We start from the raw sequence: 27,538 nt of genomic DNA, 5'->3' as shown, positions 1-27,538 counted from the left end.
ATTTCTCAAGCTATATCATTATGAAAGCAAGATTGGGAATGATATATGTAATGGATATACATATATGTATGCACATATGCATAGAATAAAAAAAATCAGAAATTACTGAGTGATCATCACTAGGTATAAGATTATAAATGGTTCTTATTTTTTATTGCTTTGCATATTTATTTATACAAATTTCTCCTTCTGGCCATGACCACTTAACTGGTACTGAACTTGCCTTCAGACAACTATAAAACTGGACAAAATATATAAGCAAACGGTTTTCAGACACTGACAAACAGGTAGTACAAGATATAATCCTTGAGAGAAGAGAAACATATGAGATAGGTCCAACTGTTTCTCCACAACTGCCCTGATTTCCTGCCTAATGGTATTTTCTGCTACAGATCAGGGAGGTGGAACCAATCAGAGCAACAGTCTTGTTCAGTTGAGGAGGCAGATATTGGAGTTGCAGGATGCAGAAGCAGGGAGAATTTTCAGAGCAGGATACATAAGAAAAGAGAGTTGTGTGTGGGGTGGGGAAGGAGTCTTTTGGGGATTCACCAGAGTGCTAAGCTAAGGATCAGACTGATCCTTAACAGGGTGAGATTCTGCAAGACCACGTAGAGATGGCCCGGTACAAGGATGAGAGCTAGCCAGTGATGTCTCAGCTTGTGCACTATCAGGAGATGCTGGAGTGCCAACTCGGTTACAATCAAGAGACTATACACTGAGTACAGTGGACCTTCAGTTGACAATAATCATATGCTAGAGTAAAACGTACACCATAGAATTTGGCTCCAAACTGAAAAAGATCAATCTTCACAAATAATAAAAACAATCCTGACAGGATCAAAATAATTGGACAGAATTTAAGGTCCTTCAGGAAAAACAAATTCAACGTCTTTCATAGCAAGACGATACAACCCATACTCTACAACATATTATTCACAATGTCCAGCATAGACTCAAAATTAGTAGAAATGCAAAGAAACAGGAAAATTTGACCCTACAGATAGAGAAAAAACAGTTAACAGTAATAGGTTCCCAAATAACCCAGATTTTAGAAAGAGCAGGTAAAACTTTAAAACAGCTATTACAAATACATTTAAGGTCTTAAAGGTAAATATGATCATAATTAATAAAATTATACAAATTTAGCAGAAAAGTACTATAAAAAAGAATCACATGGAAATTTAATAAAAGAAATGTACACTATCTGAGATGGAAAATTCATTGGATGGGCTTCCTGGCAGATTTGGAGCAGCAGAGGAAAGAGGAGCAGAGAAAAGGGTCTGTGAACTTGAAAAAAGATCAAAAAGATTTATCCAATGTTAAGGATATAGAGGGAAAAAATCAAAATAAATGAACAGAACCTCAATAACCTATAAGAAATATTAAGGTAAGAGTGAAAATAGAGCAGAACAAAAATTTAAGGAAGTGATTTTAACAGACAATTTCCCATACTGGGTGAAAAAGATCAACATATAGTTCCAAGAAGCTAACCAAATGCAAATAGGAAAAAACACAAAGAGAACCACACGTAGGCACATCATAATCAAACTGCTGAAAGAAAGTTACAGAGAAAAATCTTAAATGTAACCAGAGGATAACCATATATTATATACAAGGGAACAGCAGTATAAATAATGTGTAATGTCTCATTAGAAACAATAGAATCCATTAAAAAAATGGAATGATATCTTTAAAGTGCTGAAAGAAAAACAAATGACATTCAAGAATTTTACATCCAGAGAAAATATTCTCCAAAAATAAAAGACATTTTCAGATAATAAAAACTGAGAAAATTTGTCACCACCAAAACTTTACTAAGAAAATTCTAAAAGAAGATCTTCAGGCTGGAGGAAAGATGATACCAGATGGAAATTCAAACCTACAGAAAGGAATGAAGAGCACTGAAAGTGATAAATGTGAATGTATATATAAAAGACATTTATTTTTTCCTTTAATATCTTCAAAATCATATAACTCTTTAAAGCAAAAATTATACTACTGACTAAGGATTTAAAATGTGTAAAAGTAATATGTATAACAATAATACAGAGTATGAAGACCAAATAGAACAACACTATTGCAAGGCTGTACCTTCTGAAAAGGATAGAGTGTTTACTCTAGAAAGACACTGTAAAGTACAGATGTATACTGTAATTCTTAGAACAAGCACTAAAAAAGTAAAGTATACCTGAAAATCCAATACAGAAATAAAATGAAATAATAAATTGTTCAATAATCACAAAAGAATAAGGATACAAGGAAAAATGGAAAAGAATAACTGACAGGACAAATAGGAAAAAAATAGCAAATAGAAGACTTAAATCTAACCATGTCAATAATTACTTTATATGTTATGGATCAAACACTCTAAATAAAAGGCAAAGATTTTTGAACTACATTTTTTTAAAAAAAAGCTATTCCCAACTATGTTCTGTTTACAAGAGATGCTCATTTAATAAAAAGAGACATACAAGTTGAAAACATTTTAATGGGAGAGGATATACCAACCAAAGAGTAAATAAAAGAGAGTGGGTACATTAATATCAGATACAATGGAAATCAGGACAAGGAGAACAATAGGCATTTTTTTAAAAAAGACATTTCTTAATAGTATAAGGATCAATTATAAGGAATAGTAGTCATAAGCATGCATGAACCTAATAGTGGAGTTTCAAGATACATGAAAAAAAACAACTTAAAAGAACTAAAGGGAAAATAAGCAAATACATAATAATCGTGGGAGATTTTTAACACCATTTTTCTCAGTAATTGATAGAACAACTAGGAAAAATTCAGTAAAGATGCAGAAGATCTAAACAGTACTACACTGACCTAATGGATATGGATTAAAAATATATTCAACAATTGCAAAATACAGTCTTTTTAAGTGCACAGGGAACCTACAGTTGGGTCATAAGTTGTGATACATTTCAAAGACTAATATATTACAGAATATCTTCTCTGATCAAAATAAAATCAAATTTTAGAAATAATGATATTTACAAAAGTCCTAATTATTTGAAAGTTCAACAATATGCTTCTAAATAATCCATGAGTCAAAAAAGTTATGAGAGGGCTTCCCTGGTGGCACAGTGGTTGAGAGTCCACCTGCCAATGCAGGGGACACGGGTTCATGCCCCGGTCCAGGAAGATCCCACATGCCGTGGAGCGGCTGGGCCCGTGAGCCATGGCCGCTGAGTCCGGAGCCTGTGCTCCACAACGGGAGAGGCCACAACAGTGAGAGGCCCGCGTACCGCAAAAAAAAAAAAAAAAGTTATGAGAAAAATTAGAAAATTTTTAAAATGAAATATAATGAAAATACAACATATCAACATTTGTGAGATATAACTAAAGTAGTGATTGAAGAGAAATTTAAAGCTTTATATTTAAAAGGAAGAAAAATAAAGATCACTTTCTATTACAATAAGTTAGAAGAAAAATTAAACCAAAGTAGTTTGAAGAAAGGAAATGATAAAAATGAGTGCAAGTCAATGAAACAGAAAACAAATAGTAGAGAAATTTAACGAATCCAGAAATCGGTTCTTTGAAATAATTAATAGAATTGCTAAACTCCAGCAAGAGTGATCAAGAAATATAAGAGCAGAACCTCATGAAATCCAAAGCGTACAATAGAGAAAATTAAGTCAGAAGTTGGCTCTCTGGAAAGATTAATAAGATGGATAACCTGAGCAAGACTGATGAATTTCTAAACAAAGAAGAGAAAACACAAATTATTAAAATTAGGAATGGTAAAGGGGCTATTTCTTCATATTTCACAGGCATTAAAAAACTACCAAGGGAGCATTGTGAACAACTTTATGTCAATAAATTTGACAACATAGATGAAGTGAACAAATTCCTTGGCAAAATAGCATATGTAAATTAAAACAAGATGAACCAGAAAATCTAAATACACTCTATTTATTTAAGAATTTCCATTTTTTATTAAAATCTTCCCACAAAGGAAACCCCAGGCCCAACTGTTTTCATTGATGAATACAAATGTTAAGGAAGAAATAATGCTAAATTTACACAAAGTCTTTAAGAAGATGGAAGAGGAAGGAACATTTCTCAACTCATTTAATGAGGCCATAATAAACCTAATACAAAGACATGATGATGAAGTTACAAGATTACAAAGATTACAAAATAACAGCCCAATTTTTCTCATGATTATAGACCCAAAATCCTCATTAAAATATTAACAAGTTGAATCCAACAACACAGAAAAAGGATAATACACCACAACTAGGAACAGTTTGTCTCTGCAATGCAAGGTCATTTTAACATTCAAAACTCAATCACTATAATCCACAAATTTAATAAACTAATGAACAACCACACGTTCATCTCAATAGATGAAGAAAAAGCATATAACAAAATTCAATGTCAATTTGTCATAAGTACTCTTAGCAAACTAAGAATAGAAGGGAACTTCCTCAACCTGAAAAGGGGCATTTTCAAAAAAACTGGCAGCTAACATCATATCTAATAGTGAAGACTGAAAACGTTCTTCTTGAGATAAAGAAAAAGGAGGGAATGTCACCAATTCTATTCAATAATGTACTGCAGTGCTTAACCAGTGTGAAAAGACAATTAAAAGCCTTGAGAGGAAGAAGTAAAATTGCATCTATTTGCACATGACTTGATTGTCTTCATTAAAAAAAAAAAAAATCCTAGGAAATCTACAAATGAATACTAGAATTAAAAGTGAATTTATGAAATTTATGAAGTTAAATATAAAATAACCAATTATCTTTCTTTTATCTTATTTGCTTACTAACAGCAAAAATTGGTAAGCAAAATTTTATTAACAAGTCCATTTGCAACAGTATCAAAACTCCTTGAGCTAATAAGTGAACGCAGCAATATCATAAGGATAGGGAAATAAATCAACAAACAGAATCCAGAATCCAGAAGTAGAGCCACACTCATACAATCATTAATTTTTTTACAATGGCATCTAAGAAATACAATGGGGAAAGGACAGTCGTTTCAACAAATGGTGTTGCTGTAACTGTATATCCATATGGAAAAAACATTGAACCTGAATCCTTACTTTATACAATAGGCAAAAATTTATCCAAGATGAACCATAGATCTAAAGCTTCTAGAAAAATTAAAATAGGAAAATGTCTTCACAGCCTAAGCACAGGGTGCTTAGACAAGACTCCAACAGCAATGACCATAAAAGAAAAATATTGATAAACTGGACTTCATCCAATGAAAAACTTTTTCTTATCAAAATATATCATTCAGAAAATGAATAGGCAAGAGTGAGAGAAAATATTTATAAATTATCTGACAAAAGGCTTGTATGTAGAAATGTTAAGAACAATCCAATAATAAAAAGACAATTCCATTAAAAATGAGCAAAAACGGCTTCCCTGGTGGCGCAGTGGTTGAGAGTCCGCCTGCCGATGCAGGGGACACGGGTTTGTGCCCCGGTCCGGGAAGATCCCACATGCCGGGGAGCGGCTGGGCCCGTGAGCCATGGCCGCTGAGCCTGCGTATCCGGAGCCTGTGCCCCGCAACGGGAGAGGCCACAACAGTGAGAGGCCCGCATACCACACAAAAAAAAAAAAAGAGCAAAAAATTTAGACACATTACAAAGTGTTCAACATCATTAGTTATTGTAAAATATGCAAACTAAAACCACTACACACCCACTAGACTAGCAGATATTAAAAAGACTTTCAATCCCAAATATTTGTGAGAATGTAGAACTTGAGCTCCCATACGCTGTTGACAGGAGTATGGAATGGTACAACCCACTGGCAGATCATTTGTCAGTTTCTTATAAAAACTACTCTACCCAATGGCTTAACAATTCCATGCCTAAGAATTTACTTATAAGAAATGAAAATACTTAGCCACAGAAAGACTTGTAGAAGAATGTACATAGTAACTGTCTTCATTAGAGCACCAAACTGGAAACTACCCAAATGTTCATCAACAGGAGAATGAATGGTTTATTCACACAATGGAAGACACTAGGCAATAACAGGTAATAGACTCTGATACAATACCATGGATAAATCCCTGCTGAATAAAAGATGATGGACACAAATACTACGTACTGTAGGATCTTACTGATATAAAGCTCTGAAAAAGAAACATGATGTAAGGTTGAAAACAATCAGAAAAGTGGATGTGTTGGGGGCTGTGTTGACAGGAAGAGGCAAGAGGGAACTTTCTGGGTGATGATCTCAAGACGGTGGCATCTCCAGGAGCCCCCTTGAAATATGACCACATCCAGAAGCAGAGCAGAGATCATCTTTTCTCAGGGTCTCTTCCACAAAATAAAGATTGATAAAATTGATGTTTTTTAAAAAATTATGTTGTAAAAAATATCACTATAAATAAAATCAAAAGAAAAATGGCAAAGAGAAATGGACGGCTGTAAAACATGAAATATACAATGGGATCAGTACACAGAGACTTTCTACAAATCAATAAGAAACAAAATAGGGCTTCCCTGGTGGCGCAGTGGTTGAGAGTCCGCCTGCCGATGCGATGTACGGGACACGGGTTCGTGCCCTGGTCCGGGAAGACCCCACATGCCGCGGAGCGGCTGGGCCCGTGAGCCATGGCCGCTGAGCCTGCGTGTCCGGAGCCTGTGCTCCGCAACGGGAGAGGCCACAACGGTGAGAGGCCCCCATACCGCAAAAAAAAAAAAAAAAAAGAAACAAAATAAAATCCACTGGGTTTGATTCTCAGGAATTTTAAACTTAATTTTTTTTTTAAAGAATGAAGTGTATTTTGTCCATTACAATGTGTTCATCATTGAAAAGGACAAAATATAAAGTAGAAAATAAATCACTTTTATCACTGCCTTTAAAGACAACCACTGATAAAATATAGGATTCTGGCACCAAAATATATGAGCATGACACATATTTCTTAATAGTTTCCCAAAAGGATTATGCTAATAATATATTCCAATCAACAATTAATGTACATTGAATGTAACCAATTAAAAAAAAAAATCTATCCTTCCCTTCAACACCCAATGAGCAAATTCCCAGCCCCATTCTGCATGACAACACATAGTCCCTTGCCTCCTCTTGAGCTCATTTCCCTTGTTGTTTCTGAGATTCTTCAGGGTTCTCTTACTGTATCCACTAATACATCCAGGTAGTTGGCTGTCCCTCCCATTCCAAACTACTGCTCTGGGTTTCTCTGCATGTCATTGTTGCCATCAAGTACTTTCTTTCCCTTAAAGCTATGCCTTACCCAAATCTACATCATTCCAAGTGTGGATACAGATGTGACACTTAATTCCTTAAAGCACAGCTAAAATGAATGCAGCATATACTAACCTACTAGAAGCTGAATTAGTAAAAGGAGAATAGAGTATAGGTGAAAACAATTTTTTAAACTAATTCTTTAAAATTCTTTGTCCTTTGTCTTAATCTGCTTGGCCTATTATAACAAAAATACCATAAACTGGCTACTTATAAAAAACAGAAATTTATTTCTCAGCGTACTGGAGGCTGGGAAGTCCAAGATCAAGGAGATGGCTTTCAGTCTAGACCCACTGTTCCTTCTTGTCCTCAGCCAAAGGAAAATATTATTACAAAAATCTTTACAGAGATCCAATTTCTCCTCCAGTAAGACAAGCTTTGTATCACTTGCATATAACTTAATATACCAATATCTGAAGCATCTTCATTCAGATTTTGGTGCTGTTTCCAAGACCTGGGTGCTTCATATATACTTGTCTCAACATATAAAATGATCCTTTCCATCACTGGAAAGACAAATGGAGAGCCAGTTAGACAAATTTCAGCTGCCAACTCAGAGTGCAGACTTCTTAAGACTCACCAAACAGCATTTTTTTTCAGTGTCAGCATTTTAAGATCTAGATTTCACTCTAACCACAAACACACACACACAGAAAAAACCTCGCAGCAGTGTTAGAGCAGTCATTTGTCCCATATGAAGACCATATGAAAAGATGAAAATAAGAGCTCATTTCTGTTTTGAGTTCACACTTCTTTGATGGCCTTCAATTATTTATTCATGACTTAAATTGTTTACCTAGCCTCTGACGCTTTGTTATCCTCTTCTTCTGTCCCACACTTCCTAGATCCACGCTCTGTGTGGTTACCTCCCCTCCCTACTACACACAGACCACCAGACCATAAGCCCAGAAGGCAGGAGCCACTAAATAAAAGAAAAATAACATGAAATTTAGAGAATGGTTTCATTCATCTTCTGAGGGGATTGTATAGGGACAGGCGTATTTCCCTGGTTCCTAAAGGTATCACCACAGGAGCTTTTTGAATTCTTCAAGCAGGATCCAGGGTCAATTTGGGTCACATGGGCCCTACATTGGCCTTGTGTCAATTCATTATCTAGGCTCTTGCTGCCTTCTTTGGAACCAAGCCCCCTGACTTCTAAAATTCTAGAAAATAAGTCCCCCCCAAATTTTGCTTCCTTCCATTCATTAAGTCAACAAAATTTATTGGCACCAAGTGTGTGCCAGGAACTCTGCTGAGCCCTAGGATCTTGGCAGTGACCCAGAACAACACTGCGCTTGCTACCTAGCAGTGAACGCAGACCTGGAACAAGGAATTCTGAAACAGTTAGAAGCTGCTTAGGAGCACCCAGCTCTGGTTTCCTTCCCCGTGCCTCCTTAGCTTACTTTCTCTGGAGCCACAAAACTACCTTGCCTCCCCAAAGCCTCTTCCTGACCTCAAGTCTCTGTAACCACGTCCACTCTTCTTCTACCAGACTCCTGCCTGAAGAAACCTCTGTCTATTAGCAGAGACCATGATGTTAACACCTGCTAGAACGTTTCCCTACCTAGACCCATCCTGAAGCTTGGGGCCTCTTTGATGCTGGTGTTCGCCTTTAATCATCTTCTTCCACCCAAACCTGTCCAGTCTCCAATCAGTAACAGCCCTGATTTGGAGAGAGGAAGGGACCAGATAGGAGTCCAGGCATGACATTAACAGAAGCTGAAAAACGTATAGAAAGAAATCCCCCTATGGTGATTTGTCATCTAATGTCCACCTTTCTAAAGAGTAATGACTTGTATTATCTTTCTTATCTTTACAACTGTATTTGTTATTAAACTCGTCTAAATGAATAAATAAGCACATAACTTGGGGAGAGAGTCAGTCTTTAATTAAACAATTTGCTTTTCTCTCCCAGAAGTTATCTCACAGAAAACTGTATTTTGCATTTGTGTGCATTGAGTCAGCGGTCAGTCGGATGTGTGGAGTAAAGTTCTTTGGTAGAAAACAGAGCATAAAATACCTGCATAGAGAAAGACAAATACTCTATGTTATCACTTATATGTGGAATCTAAAAAAATAAAACAAACCAATGTATATAACACAACAGAAGCAGACTCACAGATACAGAGAACAAACTAGTGGTTACAGTGGGGAGAAGGAAGTGGGGAGGGGCAGGGTAGGGATATGGGATTAAAAGGTACAAACTACTATGTACCAAATAGATAAGCAACACGGAAACACTGTACAGCACAGGGAAATACAGCCATCATTTTGTAATAACTTTAAATGGAATATAATCTATAAAAATATCAAATAACTACGGTGTTCACCTGAAACTAATATAATATTGTAAATCAACTATATTTCAAAAAAAATTTTAAGATACCTGCATAACTCATTTTAACCATTGGTAATTAATGGACCAACTTTATGGGTAGTGTAAGTTTGAGAGGGGTGGAGGGAAATATTTCTAATCTTATATTTTTAACACAGGTTATAATGGTCTGCACCATTAATCAAAAGGAAAGAGACAAATGCCAGCCTCCAAAGTATAGAAATTATTGACTTCCCTGATTTTTAAAATTTTGATCCCTCAGTAAGTACAATAAAGAGAAAATTAAGTTGTGACTGACAGAGCAAAGTAAAACCACAACTGTCTTTGTTGGGGCAATGAGCATTGCAATATAAAATAAGCAGTGGACACAGAGTAGAATTGCAAGTATTTACTTGCTATATCTGCTGATTTTATCCCTTTCTATACATAAGCAGCAGCAGCAGCAAATAATCAAATAAACATGCAGTAAGTCACTGGAAGAATGTCACTGGAATTTTGTCTGCTGAAAGCTTCAGGAATATGTCTTTTCCTCGATTTTATCAGTGTAGAGTATAATATAGTGCCTTACTCTATGGAGAAACATTGATCAATGTGAGAGGCCCGCGCACCGTAAAAAAAAAAAACCCAAAAAAGTCACAAAAAAGGTATGTATCATATCCTAGCAAAGATTTTACTCTTCTCCATTCTGATACTGTTAGCTGCTCCATCATCAACAGATGGCGTCTGCTTTCCTCTCATGCTTCCCTGAAGGTTCTCCTTTAAGCCACTGGCCAGAAGTTTGGTCTGCAACAAGGAAGAACAGCCTCAGAGCCTCATGAAAAGGGCTCTGCCTGGTATTTTTTGCGGTACGCGGGCCTCTTACTGTTGCGGCCTCTCCCGTTGCGGGGCACAGGCTCCGGATACGCAGGCTCAGCGGCCATGGCTCACGGGCCCAGCCGCTCCGCGGCATGTGGGATCCTCCCAGACCGGGGCACGAACCCGTGTCCCCTGCATTGGCAGGCGGACTCTCAACCACTGCACCACCAGGGAAGCCCTCTGCCTGGTATTTTTAACAATTGATATTTCAGGGAATAGATTTAGGAGCTGGTATCTCTTAGAAAATTGTCAGGGGGACTCAGGATTTCCAGGATGCTTTTGAATATGGTACCAGATAATTTCATGCCAAGAATCAATTAAGAACGACTGAATGAACTCAAGGAGAACATCTCATTGTGATTATTTTGGAATAACGTTTGTAGAGTTTTTAATGTTCTGTTTTCTGATGGCTATATGAGAAAGCCCTTTTTCTTTTTTCTCTATTGATTTCTTTTTTCCTTTTTGTTATAATTGTGGTAAAATGTGCATAACACAAAATTTGCCATTTTCACTATTTTTAAGTGTACAATTCAGTGGCATTAATTATGTTCACAATGCTGAGCAAACATCACGGTATCTATTTACAAAATTATTTCATTACCCCAAACAGAAACTCTGTACCAGTTAAGTAAGAACCCTCTATCCCCCCGCTTTGCCCTCAGCCCTTAGTAACCTCTAATCTATCTTCTGTCTCTATGAAGTTGCCTACACTAGATATTTCATATAAGTAGAGTCATACAATATTTGATCTTTTATGTCTGGCTTATTTCACTTAGCATAGTGTTTTCAAGGTTCATTCATTTTGTGGCATCTATTAGAACTTCACTTTCTGTGGCTGAATAATATTCCCTTGTATGTATACATAACGTTTTGTATATCCAATCTAAGTGTAATAGACACTTAGACTGTTTCCACCTTTTCAGTATTTTGAATAATGCAGCAATGGGCATTTGCACTAAAGTATCTGAGTCTCTGCTTGCAATTCTTTGCGGGTATCGACTTAGGAGAGGAATTGCTGGGTCAATTCTTGACCTTTGTCTGACCTCAACTTAATAACTATGTGCTTTCATTATGTTCTCTTTGATCCCTCGAAATTCAGAAACAAATACTTTTATTGTTTCTTTACTTTTAATGGCAATGTAGTTAGTTGCACTTATTTAATAAAACTAATCAGAATGTAACTGCACAAATTGAATGTGCAATAAAGGCTATACATGGAGTGTCATATTTCAGAATAAATCTCATGTAATCAGATATGAAAAGCCCACCATTAAGGATCAAGGGTTATACTTCATGGGTAGAATGAACATGTTCAAAATTCTTCCAGGAAACAGTTCTCATGTCTGTTTTATGTCTTACAGGGTCCCAGGTGTACAAGTAGTAAGACAGGTCACCTCCTGGCAGGCCAGGAATCTTAGGAGATTGGGGGACATTTCAGAGAGAGGAGTTCACACAAATTTGTAGGTACTGCAGGCAAAGGCTGATGGCGACGAATCTCCTGAGTTTGGCTTTTAAGCCTCAAAGTAGAAGAACAAATACAAGCAATGTTTTATTTAATCTCTGGAGAATAGAGATTATTGAGAAATCCAATCCTAGATTTCTTACAAAACCTTTGACATTGTTTTTATGGTTTTAATAGTTGCTTAATGCCGTATGACTCCAGATTTGATGATCATACCACAGTTTATATGTGCTAATTAATACTGAATGCTATACTTATGAGAGCAGTCCAAAACACAATGAGATCACCCTTATTTGAACCAAGACTATTCCCCTGGAGATAGTTTGTGAACACAAAATGGACTATTAAGAAAAATTATCCCAAACTTGGAAATAGATAAAAAGATGGCTCATATTTCAAAATCATACCTAGAGCATTATCTGACAGGAATGCTCACGGATTATCTCTAGGAGTACTTTAATCATTTACTACTAATTAGGGTATTTTACAAAGCTATAAGGGTAGTCTTCAATCTCCACAAAAATAAAAATTGTTCAGATGATTTTTGTCCTATGGCAATGTACAGTAAATGAATTTTTTTTCCTGTGGATGAACAAATGGTTTCTGTTTGGGAGAGAGGATTTCATCTCAAAGGTGAGAGTTGCATTGCCATCTTCATGGCATTAATCAGTCTTGTGCGTTAATCAGTTTTGTATGTAGTGGAGCATCTTTCCTTTCAGTGACTATAAATACTTTGCCCCATCTACACTTCTTAGAGCCATTTCACCACCCTCTTGGTTTCCTCATTCATGAGTTAAGTAAATCTTTGACATGGTGCTCACTTAAAAAAAGAAAACACTGGGTTTCCCTGGTGGCGCAGTGGTTGAGAGTCCGCCTGCCGATGCAGGGGGCGCGGGTTCGTGCCCCGGTCCGGGAAGATCCCACATGCCACGGAGCGGCTGCAGCCGTGAGCCATGGCCACTGAGCCTGCGTATCCGGAGCCTGTGCTCCGCAACGGGAGAGGCCACAACACTGAGAGGCCCGCGTACCGCAAAAAACACACACACACCCAAAAACAAAACACTATAAAAGAATGGCAAGACTGCATCAAAGCTGCAGACTTGCCTGAAAAACAAGCAAGTCCAGATTACACTGGAGTAATAGCTTTAAAATGTTCAGAGAAAATAACTGTCAACTTAGAAGTTATACTTAGTTAAAAAAGGAACTAATAAATATGAGCCAAATTAATAAGACTGAAGATGTAGAGACCATTTGTAACACAAATTTTTTAAAACTAATTATATAACATTAAAAAAAAAAGTCTGGCAACACTGATCAAGAAAAAGAAGAGAATACACAAATAACAATTTATGGAAAAAAGAAAGGGAGATAACTCTCAACACATATGAGATTTTTAAAGCCTAACAGAGTATTGTTAACAATTTCATGCCATTACATTTAAAAACTAAGTCAAAACGTACACTTTTCTAGGAAAAAATGCAAATCACTAAAAGTTACTTTATAACCATGATGTTTTATAAACCATTATATAAATTTACTTTTAATACCTTCCACCAAGAGTAGATATAAAACTCAGGTCAGCTAACAAATCTTCAATAAACAAACAATCCTTACATAATATATAAAACAATTTCAAAGAACAGAAAAAAGGGAGAAATCTTCCTAGATATCAAAAGATGACATATACAGTTCAAGAAAGGATAAGTATAGTTAATATCATAAAAGCAGATGCAAAAAAATTCTAACTAAAATATTAGTAAATACAATCCACTAATGTAACATCTTTTAAAAATCAGTAAAATATAACAAAAAACCAAATGACCTAGTGAAGTTTACCTCAGAAATGCAAAGATAATTTGCTGTTAGAAAAAACTTTACACATTAACAGATTAAGGAAGAAAAACTATTTGATAGTCTTAAATAAATGAAAAACAGAATTTAATCAAATCAATAGCTCATTAATAATGAAGTCTCTATATACAAAAATAGAAGGTAGCTTTGTTAAGTCTCAATAAGAATTTCTACCAAAAATCTACAAGATAAGATACTTACAGATAGCCATGACCCTTTAAAAACATTCTCTGCCATCACCATTTTTAGGGCACATGGTGCAAGAAGTCTTAGCAAAACAATAATAAACAAAGAAATGAATTAAATACATAAGAACTGGAAAAGAAAAACCAACAATTTATTACAGTACTTATATATAATGCAATTATCATGTACAATTATCATGTATCAGATAATCCAAGAAAATCCAAGAAAATTTGCAAAAACATCATTAAAACCAAATAAGACAATTCACAGAGATCTCTGAATTTAAGACATCATATAAAATTAGTATTTTTCTCTGCAACAGAATAAAATATTGCCTTAATATAGTAATTTAAAAAAAATCTACTCTGTAGTAACTTGTTCTTTCTGCCTGGAAGCTTACAGGCTTTTTTGTTCTTTATCATCCAGCTTCATGAATTTTGCCAGGACATACTTGGAGGTCTGTCTTTACTCCTCAGTCCTCTTTGGAATCTGTGAGACTTTTCTATCTCAGGATTAAGTCTCCCTTTACCTCATGACTAATTTCTTTTAGGGTTTGTTTAGTAATTATTAAGTAATTATTAAGTCTCTGGGATCTATCTCTGTCTCTTTCCCTCATGATTTTCACCTCTTCATACATTTGCTCTGTGCTCTGAGATGGTCCTTGTGCTCCATCCTCCTAAGCACTGATTAGGATCTCAACCAACTCTTCACTCATCGTCACCAGAGGACTGGCACCCAGCAGGACATTTCTCAGCAGAGATTTAAACAGAGCCCACGGCTTTATCAATGTCTAACAGCATAAGGTTGTGTACATCCAACTGGCTCAGGAAAGACAAGTAGCTTGGGGTGCAGGGAATATGGGAAATATAATTGGTTGCATATTTCCACTCATGCACTTGGCCAAAAAATCCCACTCACTTTAGCACCAAAATATAAAATATTACAGATACATTGCAATATATGCAAGAAAAACGTAGAAAATCATTAGGGAGAAAATCCTGAAATACTATAGAAGGACTTAAAAGAAGGTCTAAATAAATGGGAGCTATACCATATCCATAGATGGGAACAGTCAGCATAATAAAAATGTGATGTCTCTCCAAATTAGTCTAAAATTCAACACAATTCCAACAAAAATTCCACCAAAACTTTATGGAGGTTGATGAATTTGAATCTAAAATTCATATGGAAGATTATAAATTCAAGAAGTATTAAGATAACTCTCAATACGCCAGGGGGGGCCGGGCCGCCCCTCCCACGGTGCGACCGCTCTCCCACCCCGGCCCGCCTCCAACTGGGTGGGTCAGGGCAGGGTGCACTGTCCCCCGTCGGGCAGGTCACACCATCGGGTGGGGGGGCGGGAGGGGGGGGACTTGGTGGGGATGGGTTCTGTCTTTCCCCCCTTTTAAAAACTAAAAAATAACTCTCAGTAAAATAAAAGAGAGATGAAATTTGCCTTTGATATACCAAGGTTTATTTTAAAATTCGAATAACTAAAGTGTGATAGTAAATGCAATGATAAAATTACACATAATTGTAATAGTAGTGAAGGACAAGTAATAATCTCAAGCTTATTTGGGAGTTCAATAAACTACAAGGAGGTCAATCCACCAGTAGATGAGAGCAAACATTCTAAAACTTCTATAGAGCTTTTAGCTAAAACTGGAATAAAAATTAATCTTGACCAATATTTAATATGCAGACTGACATTGCATCCTTCTTAGGGGCTTGTGTCAGCAAACAGGGGTCACCTGTAGTGGAGTGAGTACCCCGAGAGAAGTGACAGTACCCCAATGCAGAATTCCCCTCAACCACCATGAACAGACCCTTGAAAATGCTCCAGATTAAGTTTACAGAGATAACACCATACTTCAAATACATTCACCATATCGCTTACAGGAAGATCACAGCAACGAAGATGTTGAAGCCAGAAATGCACAAAAGGCCACAGATTGCCATCCATGTGGTTGATTTTGAAAAAGAAGCCCTTTAAAATACAGTGCCAAATTTACAATATTTCATAAAAAACAGGCAAGAGAAGATGACAAGCCATTGCTCTACAGACAGCCACGGTGTAGTTTGTGGCAAGTTAAGTAAAATAATTGTCGAGTTTACATCTGAGCTCCACATTTATTTTCCTTTACAAAGGGCGAGCGCTCCCAGTTTGCCAACCTTCTCTATTATGAAAAACGGCTCTTAAGTAGTTTGCGACTAAGAAAATGTTTTCCCCCAAAATCATGTTTAATCTGCCCCTTCAAAAGTAAGATAACTTTTTTAAATGGTTGAAGAAGAAGCTGCTTTTTAAAACTCAGGCTATGGATTAAACCTCTTGAAAAAGAATATTCAGGAATGTTTCCATGATTATGCAATTTTATTGCAATAACAATACAAATATATCTTCTATAAAACATATCATGTATGCGTATTTAAAACTGGAGAAACATGATTTCCTAACCTGTTTAACAATCATTCAAATGAAACATTTCTGTGGGTTTTGAACTAGGGCCCCTGCCACGTGCGAGGTCTAATGATGAACAAAACCCCCATCATCACATAGTGGGGAAGACAGATGAGTAGCTTGATCGGCCATCACTGCAAAGTGCAGTAGTGCCATGTGAGTAGGGCTCCTAATTCAGTCTTGAGGGGGAAATGAAAGCTTCCTGGAGGAAGTGATATCATAGGTGAAATCTGAAAGATACATACAAAAAGGTATGCTGGAGTAGGAGGGAGTAAAAGAAAGTGGGATAATTCACCCAAATGCACCACAGCAGCAGAGCCGGTCCTCTGGCTTTAGAAGGGATGTTGCTCTTCTTATTCTGACATCACAGAACCTGACCATGAAAGTTTAGGTAGGTTTTTCTTCTACCTAAACTGGAAATTGAGACTGGTAATGTCCACCGAGGGAGACATGGAGGAGATGGCAGCTGAGAGCAAAACTAGGTCTGGATGCAGGGAAGCTGCCTTCCTTTCCATACCCTTTCCCATCACCTTGCAACACTCTCTTCACCTGTTCATTTCTCCCTGTTCCTTAAAATATTCTACCCATGCATCAGGATCAGTAACCTGACCCAAGACCAGCTGTGTCACTCTTTTTTAAATTTTTTCTTACATATGGCTGACAAAAAAGTCATATCTAGATTGATATTTGGATATAGGAAAAAGTGTAATAATTTATGCCTCTCTCCCTGTGCCCCAAGCAAGGTTACCAGGGAGTTCTCTTCATTGAGTCTGTCATCCCAAGTCCAGCTAGCCATCCAATGATAATTTGATTTCCTTTGCCATTGTCCCTTCCGTGTATATCTCCCCCAGAAACCTCTTGGGTACAAGAGATATCACCTGTGGAAGAATTACTGGGTTCCTAGTCCAGTAGTGCTCAAACTTTAGTGGGCACACAAATCAACTTGCAGGGGAGGGGGTGTCGTTAAATACAGTAGGTCTAGAGTGAGACCTCCACTGTACACTTCTAACAAACTTCTAAGTTAGCAAAGTCCTATGCCATCTTATTGCCTTCCAAAATCTCCCCAATTTCCCAAAATAAGAAAGTACCTGGTTTCTTTAAATAAAATTATTACTTTAATCCCAGAAGATACATACACACACACACACAGTACATGTTATGGGATGAATTGTGTCCCCCAAAATTCCTGTTGAAATTCTAACCCCCCATACCTCTGAATGTGACTGTATTTGGAGATACAGTCTTTAAAGAGATAAGTTAAAATGGGGCCGTTAGGGTGGGGCCCTAATCCAATCTGACTGGTGTCCTTATAGGAAGGGGAGATTTGGATGCACAGAGAGACACCAGGGATGCTCACACACAGAGGAAAGACATATGAGGACACAGTGAAAAGGCAGCCATCTGCAAACCATGGAGAGAGGCCTCAGGAAAAACCAAACCTGCCAACACCTTGATCTTGGACTTCCAGCCTCCAGAACCATGGGAAGTAAATTTTTGTTGTTTAAGCCACCCAGTTTGTGGTATGTTGATGTAGCAGTCTTAGGAAACAAATACATTGCTGTATCAAAAGAATTTTAATGTGTGATTCACTGACTGCCTGCAACTTAGGGGAAGTAATGAAAATAGTACAGGTAACTGCGAGATGGAAATAGGCACCTTCAAAGTAGTCCATCTGACTTTCAAAAATGGAAACAGCATGAATTCCAAAAATTGCAGGTGGGTACAGTTGAAATGAATTCCCTTGACAACATTTTGGGCAGGACTGTTAAACAGGTGGCTGGTGAGCTCTTAGAAAATAGAGCCATAAAGGAAAATCTGGGATCACTCAGATTAAGACATGCTGAGCTAACCTCGTTTCCTCTATTGATAGGTTAGTTGAAGGAGATCATGGGAAGGCTACAATCATAGTGTGTCTAATTTCAATATATTTGGTAAAAGGCTGTCATGTAATACTTCAGAGAAAGACAAGAGAAATGTAAAATGAATGAGATTTGGCATCGGGTGGATTTGTGGCGGATTGAAATCTATGAACCTGGGATGTTAATCAAGGAAGCATTATGTACTTGAAGATTAAGACCCACAGGTATGCTCGTAACAATGACTTCCATACAATTGCATACATACAAACACTGAAATTATGTGTGGCGAAGATAGCTCATTGTCTTCCAACAATTGTTTTCTCTTTCTTCAGATGATAGAAATTTTAGCTAAGTAGATGAACAAACAGAAAAAAAAGACTACTTTTCCCAGCCTTGTTGTCAAGTTGGAATAGCCATTTGACTAAGTTCTGTGCAATAGGATGAGAGCAGATATCATGTGCTCTGGAGATCATGTCCTTAAAATGAAGGGGTGCCCTCTCTTCACTTTTGCCCTTCGTATTGATTAGAGTATGAACATGTTGGTGAGCCAACTTGGCCCTTAGGGTGGAAGAGAAATAAGACAGAGGTAGAAGGATACAAGGATTTCTGACTCTGTGGAGCCTGCCTACCAGCTCTAGACTTATACCCAGATAGTTCAGAAAGAAATAAATGTCTGTCTTATTTAAGCCACTGCTATGCTGCATCTCTGAGCACCTGAATTTATATCCTAAGTAACTGAGCATGTTTATCTGATTGGCAAGGGACATTAAGCTGGGGAGGATAACCAATACATTCAATATCAACCAGAAAATCTAAATAGGGTAGAGGACCCTAAATTCATGATGCATTTTAATAGTCTTGCATTTATGTTTTTAAATAATCAGTTACATAATAAATGTAGGAAGATCTACCATGTGTTTAAAAAAAAAAGGATTTTTTAATCTGAATTCAAAGCCACGCTCTTAGGCTGCAATAAGTAAATGTGATGCCATCATCTATGATATTAAGAGCCTCCCTCAGCCATGCCTTTCTGATCAGATGAAAACAGCCAGAAAAGAGCCAGAGGGTGACCAGGACACAAAGTGCATGCGCTGATCTCCATGGGTGCACAAACAGAAAATGGGTTTATTTCCTCCCCCTGCACACACACTCTCCCTTCTTCACCACTTGACACCTCACACAAACTTCATAGGTTTAGGGCTACTTTCATTCATAATTACAGTCTCATTATTCAGAACTCATTTTCAGGTACCAAAAGTTCCAGTCTTACTGAAGACATCTCACCACACGCCTCTGGTTTTTGAACCATAAATTCCAGCATAAATCAAAAGTTTAATATCACATCTAATTCAAAGCCTCTCCCCTCCCCCTGTTCATGGGGCTCCTGGCTCAAGGCCCCAAGGAAGGGGGTACGATCTGTTTGGTCACTCTCTGTCCTGGCTCTTCTCATCCTCTCTCCCACTCACTCTGCTTCTTCAGGAAGAACAGGTCAGAAAAGGGGTAGAAAGAAACAGAACAAAATAATAATAATAGGATCAAAAGTCCTTTGCTTTAGCTGGAGCTATGGCTGTTCTATCTCTTGTCACAGGCCAACTGGCTGTCCTGTTCTCCGTCATGGCAGGAGCCAAATGCTGGCCATTCACAGAGCCAAGGGCTCATCAGTGAACCTTACAGGAAACTCTGAACTGTACAACTCCCTGACTTGGTCACAGATTCCACCTGAATTTTTGTTAGCCCACCCTGACATCTGGGTAACGTGGACCACAGACTATCATTGTGATCGTAAGCAAGGGCCGCCCTCGTGAGCTAGGGCTGTCAGGAAGGCTTGTCCCAGCTCCCTTCTGTCTATTCACGTGGACCATATCCAGGGTGCAGCCTCGATACTTCAGACACTAGGAGCACAGGCTGCTGCTCTCACCGATGCCCCTCTTCCTGCCCTTTCACCACAGGAGATTCCATCAGCCTCGGGCCTTCGTATCCTCTCGGCAGGACGCAGGTACCATTCTCCACGTTCACACATCCTCTCAGACCCCAGGGTATATAAATTAAGCTCCTTCAAGAACACCCTCACTCCTTTCCCCTTACATGTACCAGGGTGAGCCTGAGTTTTCCACCACTTCCTGTGCCAGCCTCCCTCTTGCAGGCCCCCCAACCTCTGGGAGTAATTCTCTGGGAACCCCTCATACTCTGTTCGTGGGCATCTCTTCATTCCCCATGGAAAAGCCAAAAATTTCACTCTAAGTCTGTGGAGCCCTATGCTAATCCAATCAGCTGTCTCACTGAACTCTGCTTTCTGTGGGTACTGGCTATATGACCTGCTGCAGATAGGAACTTTCATCTCTCATTAAGTCCTCTATGTCTGGCAGTTCTTCCTTCAAATGCGAGGGGGTTTGGGGCTTGAAAGAGACCACTCATTGTCCCCCAAAATATGTTCTCCTTATAGATCTTGCCATAATTCTAAGACCAGGGCACAAAACAACAACCAAAACCAAAAAAACCAAGATGATCCTAGAACATCTTTTAGTGCTTTAAAGTTTAAAAAAAACATTTTAATGACAGCATGTCCCGAGGACCTAAGAACAAATCTGAAGAGCCTCCCAGTGGCCAACACTAATACGATTTGGGCAACATAATAAAACACAGTTGTATTGCTTTATAACTCAAAGAATAAAATAAATATCCATGAGCCCATGCTTATATACATGAATAATTGGACAAATAAATAAACAAAAGAGAAAGGCAAATCTTCCTTAAGGAAGAATTTCAATTAATAAATGTAGAACGAATCAGGAAAATAAGAAATCACCATTAGAACACCACAATATTTATTGCTGCAGACAAGATTAATTGACAACTGCTAAAATTAGTGGGTGAAACTTTAAGAAGAAACAGGGTATTTTATCACACTTTCATATCTCCCAAATTTACTAACTACTGTTGTGGTTTGAAAACATGACTACCACTTCTTTTATACCTCTCCCTCCAGAAGGTGGAGTTGAATAGACCTTCCCCTTGAGTGTGGGCTGGACTTAGGGACCTGCTTCTGATGAACAGATTAGACAAAGGGAAAAATATTAATTTTCCAATGGAGAGAGCTAACAGATATCACCTTAACCAGCTGACCAAGGTTCATGGCACCTGTAATTAGCCATGTTGACATAATGTGCCCATTGATATGATATAATGAGAAGGGCATATCACCTCTGTAATATTCTTTCCTGAAATCCATAACCATTTATTTACGAGAAAACATAAGACAAACCCAAATTGAGGGACATTCTGCAAAATACCTGACCGTTACCCTTCAAAGTGTGTAAAGTCATGAAAGACAAAGAAAGATAGAAAAATGGTCCAGGGTGGAGGAAACTAGGGAGACATGATGACTAAATGCAATATGGTACCCCAAATGGGACCCTGGAACAGAAAAAGGATCTTAACAGAAACACTTGGTAAATCCAAATAAAGTCAGTAGTATAGTTAATAATATTGCCCCAATGTTATCTTTCAGTTTTGACAAATGTGCCATGGTTCTGTGAGATGTTAACCTTAGGAAGAGCCGGGTAAAGGATGTGTGGGAACACCGTATTCTTACTTACTCTTTAGTCAATCTAAATGATTTCAAACTAAAAAGTTAAAAAACCAAGTATGGTTGCAAATCATTTGGTGAGAGGTGCAGATGGAGATGTCTCTGATTTGCGAGGTAGGAGGTCAAGTAATTTGCTGAGAAAAGTAAGGGTAGAACAAAGGGACTGCTGAAAGCCCTTATTACCACTGGCCAGAAAGTCTACTTGGTATTTTAACAAATTATCCCCCCCAAATCACCATACTGTGTTGTAATTGTGCTATGTCTCCATATATCTGCCACCCCTGTGTTCTCTGGTCATGCTATAGTGATGTAAGAGATTCAAATACACCTTTTCAGCAAAAGAAGAAGTTTCCCAGTTGGTGGTCTGAGGCAAGAAGAGGTGACCTTTCTCCTGGGCCAAGCATGAATTCCAACGTCCCTCTGTGTGACACTAATAAACAGCGTCTCTGGACACTGAAGGCAGGATCTTAATATTTAACAGTGTAATGTCTCTGTCAAGTGGGCTGCTAATCATTGATACAGAGCTGAGATTAATAGGAAAAATACACCATTTACCCAGTTACATTTTTATAATATCCTGTTACATTGGTGTAGAGTTCATACTCTCTATATTAGTAGGTATGTCGCTAGCATCTAGCTGAAATGCACAAAAGTAAATAACATTTAGCAGTAGCTTCATGATCTATCTAGAATGATGTCTTTAGTTTTCTTAAACATTTGATATGTTACACCACCCAGATAGAAAATAAAACACAGAGTGTAGGATACACACATACTAACCATAAAAACAACCATATTGTAACACCAAAATATATTTATAAAATTGGTCAAGGAAATTGAATTTAACATATGCTGTTATCATACAAGTATTTATAATGAAATAACACTTTGTATTTATATAGCACTTTTCTTCTAAGGAGCAAAAATATGGCTCAGATATTATTACTCATTCTCACACCATCCTTGACAGGTGGGTAAGTAGCAACATTTATACCAAGTTTTAATCACTAAGAAACCAAGACATGTATAGAGAAAGCAAACAAACCACACACAGTGAGCCAGAAACTTGGAATTTTGCAGCCCCTAATATCCAATGTATTCTACCTACTCTTTTCTCCAAAATCTTAAAAGCTACTTTGAATACTAGGGGGAAAAAGAGAGAGAGAGAGAGAGAGAGAGAGAGAGAGAGAGAAACACTGAGGAACAAAACAGGTTTATAGCAGCTACTAGGAAGCTTATGGTAAGACTTAGATTAGAAACTGCTGAAAGTTAAAAACAGTGCCCAAACCTTGATCACCTACTTGGGCAATCTATACTGCAGCACAGGAAAAGTTTGTATGGAAACACAAAAGACCCTGAATAGCCAAAGCAATCTTGAGAAAGAAAAACGGAGCTGGAGGAATCAGGCTCCCGGACTTCAGAGTATACTACAAAGCTACAGTAATCAAGACAGTATGGTACTGGCACAAAAACAGAAATATAGATCAACGGAACAGGATAGAAAGCCCAGAGATAAACCCACACACATATGGTCACCTTATACTGGATAAAGGAGGCAAGAATATACAAAGGAGAAAAGACAGCCTCTTCAACAAGTGGTGCAGGGAAAACTGGACAGCTACATATAAAAGAAAGAAATTAGAACATTCCCTAATACCATACACAAAAATAAAATCAAAATGGACTAAAGACCTAAATGTAAGGCCAGACACTATAAAACTCTTAGAGGAAAACATAGGAAAAACACTCTTTGACATAAATCACAGCAAAATCCTTTTTGACCCACCTCCTAGAGAAATGGAAATAAAAACAAAAATAAACAAATGGGACCTAATGAAACTTAAAAGCTTTTGCACAGCAAAGGAAGCATAAACAAGACGAAAAGACAACCCTCAGAATGGGAAAAAATATTTGCAAATGAAGCAACTGACAAAGGATTAATCTCCAAAATTTATAAGCAGCTCATGTAGCTCAATATCAAAAAAACAAACAACCTAATCAAAAAATGAACAGAAGACCTAAATAGTCATTTCTCCAAAGAAGACATACAGATGGCCAAGAAGCACATGAAAAGCTGCTCAACATCACTAATTATTAGAGAAATGCAAATCAAAACTACAATGAAGTATCACCTCACACCGGTTAGAATGGGCATCATCAGAAAATTTATAAACAACAAATGCTGGAGAGGTTGTGGAGAAAAGGGAACCCTCTTGCACTGTTGGTAGGAATGTAAATTGATACAGCCACTATGGAGAACAGTATGGAGGTTCCTCAAAAACTAAAAATAGAACTACCATATGACCCAGCAATCCCACTACTGGGCATATACCCTGAGAGAACCATAATTCAAAGAGTCATGTACCACAGTGTTCATTGCAGCTCTATTTACAATAGCCCGGAGATGGAAGCAACCTAAGTGTCCATCGACAGATGAATGGATAAAGAAGATGTGGCACATATATACAATGGAATATTACTCAGCCATAAAAAGAAACTAAATTGAGTTATTTGTAGTGAGGTGGATGGACCTAGAGTCTGTCATATAGAGTGAAGTAAGTCAGAAAGAGAAAAACAAATACCATATGCTAACACATATATATGGAATCTAAAAAAAAAAAATGGTTCTGATGAACCTAGGGGCAGGACAGGAATAAAGACACAGACGTAGAGAATGGACTTGAGGACACGAGGAGGGGGAAGTGTTAGCTGGGACGAAGTGAGAAAGTGGCATGGACATATATACACTACCAAATGTAAAATAGATAGCTAGTGGGAAGCAGCCACATAGCACAGGGAGATCAGTTCTGTGCTTTGTGACCACATAGAGGGGTGGAATAGGGAGGGTGGGAGGGAGAAGCAAGAGGGAGGAGATATGGGGATATATGTGTATGTATAACTGATTCACTTTGTTATAAAGCAGAAACTAACACACCATTGTAAAGCAACTATACTCCAATAAAAATGTTAAAAATAAAATAAAATAAAATAGAGTCGGTTTGAAACAAACAAACCAAAAAGATAAATGTAAATTATCAACATAGTTGGAGTCTAACAGTATCCCTTGAAATTAGAAAATTACCAGAGGATAAATTCTTTAAAAGCAAGAATGTCCTTTAGAAGGCTTTAATATATTTAATCTCCAGTTAACTTTAAGGTATCTAAAGAAGTCGTTCCCCCCACGTTTTTTCAGATAAAATGCAGTGTCTGAGAATGAAAATGTTCAGGGGTAAATTTCTGAATCAAAGGGACAAGGAAGGAAAGTCCCATTACATTCTATAACAAATTTCAATTACGTTATGTAACAAATATGAGTCAATGTTTATTAAGCACTAGGATGGGTACAGCGCCAGGAACATACATGAATTATCTCACTTCATCACCACAAAGCTCCTTTGAGATATTCCCATTTTATATATTTAGGGAGGTTAAGGAAGTTGTTAAAGGTCGGGCAGGTATGAGCTGACGCCAAACCCATTCTCTGAAGCCGCCTGGAACTTTCTCTCACTTCTCAATTTGTGCAGAGACCTGAGTCTTATCTTTTGCTTCTCCCCCTGCACTGAAGAAAAATCTAAAAGCCATCATTTTGTAACACTGAAAACCTGGATTCAAAAATCCATTAAAATCTTACTTATAGAAACACTTCCCAAAGCCTGATAGCAAGTAATTCAGATAAAAGCACATATTTCTACAACTTTGCTGTTCATTGCTCTAAACAACATAATTCCTATTTTGAGCTTCATCCTTCATTTGACTGCTTTTAAACCTATCGTATTGTACCATGAAGCTGCAAATACTGTGAAAGAATAAAAAAAAAAAGTGCAACCAGCTTCAAGATAATTGATAACTCCCCCTTCAACAGACAAATATACATGAAATATAGTGAAGCACAATGATACACTTTAATTAATTAATTTAATTAGTTAATTAATTAATGCCCCCTGGCATGTAAATTTCATTTTCGTATCCAGAGAACTTCTTGGCCCACTTCTTGGTAATGATCCTTCAGAAGTCTCTGACCTTCACGACAGTTGGAGGCCACCTTCAGGGGAGCATGTCCTCTGTGAGGTCACAAAGAAAATTAGGTCTTCAGGAATGCACTGTGCAATCCACATATTGGCTTAGGAGAGAGAGCCAGTGTTAGAAACAAGCAAATCATACTAGTCATCTTTGGCTTGATTTTTCTTCTTACTTCCATCACTGGATAGATTTACTTTTTAGCGTGTGTGTGTGTGTGTGTGTGTGTGTGTGTGTGTGTGTGTGTGTTACGCAGGCCTCTCACTGTTGTGGCCTCTCCCGCTGCAGAGCACAGGCTCCGGACACGCAGGCTCAGCGGCCATGGCTCACGGGCCCAGCCGCTCCGCGGCATGCGGGATCCTCCCGGACTGGGGCACGAACCCGTGTCCCCTGCATCAGCAGGCGGACTCTCAACCACTGCGCCACGAGGGAAGCCCAGATTTACTTTTAATGTGACTAATCACCAAGGTTTAGGACCTCCACCTTCCCAGGAACCAAAGCAAGAAAATGAGGATGAGAAGAGGCCCATCTCCAAAGACCACATCCTGCATCCCTGGAATAAGGGCCTTTTCTCCTCACCTCGACAACTACCACAGCTGGGCTGTTTTCATTTACTTCCACACAGACTCCCCTACTGTTGGTTGGTTCACACCTTTGCATTGCTCAGGCCTCCCTCCTGGCACTCAACCCTGCTGTGTTGGATCCATGATGGAATTTCTCTTCCACGTGAACCACTCTTGGGTGGTCCTCCAGTTCTGTTAATTTTGAAGAATGGAAGACATTTCCGCCTGAGTTATCCAGGTCTTAGGCTTACATTCATTTCAGACCACCAGTAATGCTCTCCTGGACATACGGGAACACCCAAGAAATCCTGATTTCCCCAGAGTCTCTTTCTCCTAGCACAAAGACCAAAGTCCTCTTCTTTTCCCTCCCCTAACCTCCTTTGTAATTCTCAAGTCTTTCATGGCATTTGTTCAGTTGCTTAATCTTCCAGCAAATGTTTATTTAACAACTATCGACTATGGTCCAGACACTTAACTGAATGCCAGGAAATGAAGATGAGTAAGATGTAGTCCTTGCCATAAATAAGTTCATGTTGCTTTGAGGGAGACCAATGACCCAGGCCATTAGAGAACACAGTGGAAGGGCAGGGACAGAGTTAAGCCCAGGGCATTACAGGGCTCTCAAAAAGAGTCAACCCACCCAGCTGGGGACTCTGTCCCTTTCTCCTCATTCTTCAGGTTGCATGTGCTTCCAGAGCTTGGTTTTATTAAAGTGTTTAAACATTTCCCTTTCTGTCAACCTTCCCTACAGAGACATCAGGTCGACCTCCCTGACTCCCAAACTGAGTCACCATGTTGCTTTTCAGCCAGCAAGTCGTATATACCCAGACTCATCACCTTCTCATCGTAAATACTACCACAAACACCAGAATACTTAAAACCCCTGCAGTCAAACCCACCTCAACCCATGTTTGAGTTTTCCTAATCCACATTTAATTTGAGGAAGGTGAATTTTTCAGGGCAGTGTGCTTACAATTGCTTTTGAAATCAACAGACATTCACTTTATCCTTGTGTCTCAACTTCTGACCTCATAAAGATGAAAAAAAGAAGAAAAACCTCCATTCATTTGAATTCTTAGTCCCTAATGTTATTCTGCATGCATCTTCAGTGACTGGCTT

At 38.1% G+C, this 27,538-nt stretch overlaps 1 long non-coding RNA gene across 1 annotated transcript in view; it reads right to left on the bottom strand.

The window, feature by feature from the left end:
* LOC137204936 (uncharacterized) overlaps positions 1–27,538 on the bottom strand; it is a 189,686-nt gene that overhangs the window by 47,230 nt on the left and 114,918 nt on the right. The gene's annotated exons all lie outside the window — the stretch shown is intronic.

The sequence above is a fragment of the Pseudorca crassidens genome, chromosome 13 (genome assembly GCF_039906515.1).
Source record: "Pseudorca crassidens isolate mPseCra1 chromosome 13, mPseCra1.hap1, whole genome shotgun sequence".
In the NCBI taxonomy this organism is placed as follows: Eukaryota; Metazoa; Chordata; class Mammalia; order Artiodactyla; family Delphinidae; genus Pseudorca; species Pseudorca crassidens.
Note: the sequence above shows the minus strand (reverse complement) of the source record. Positions and strands in the feature narration are given on the sequence as shown.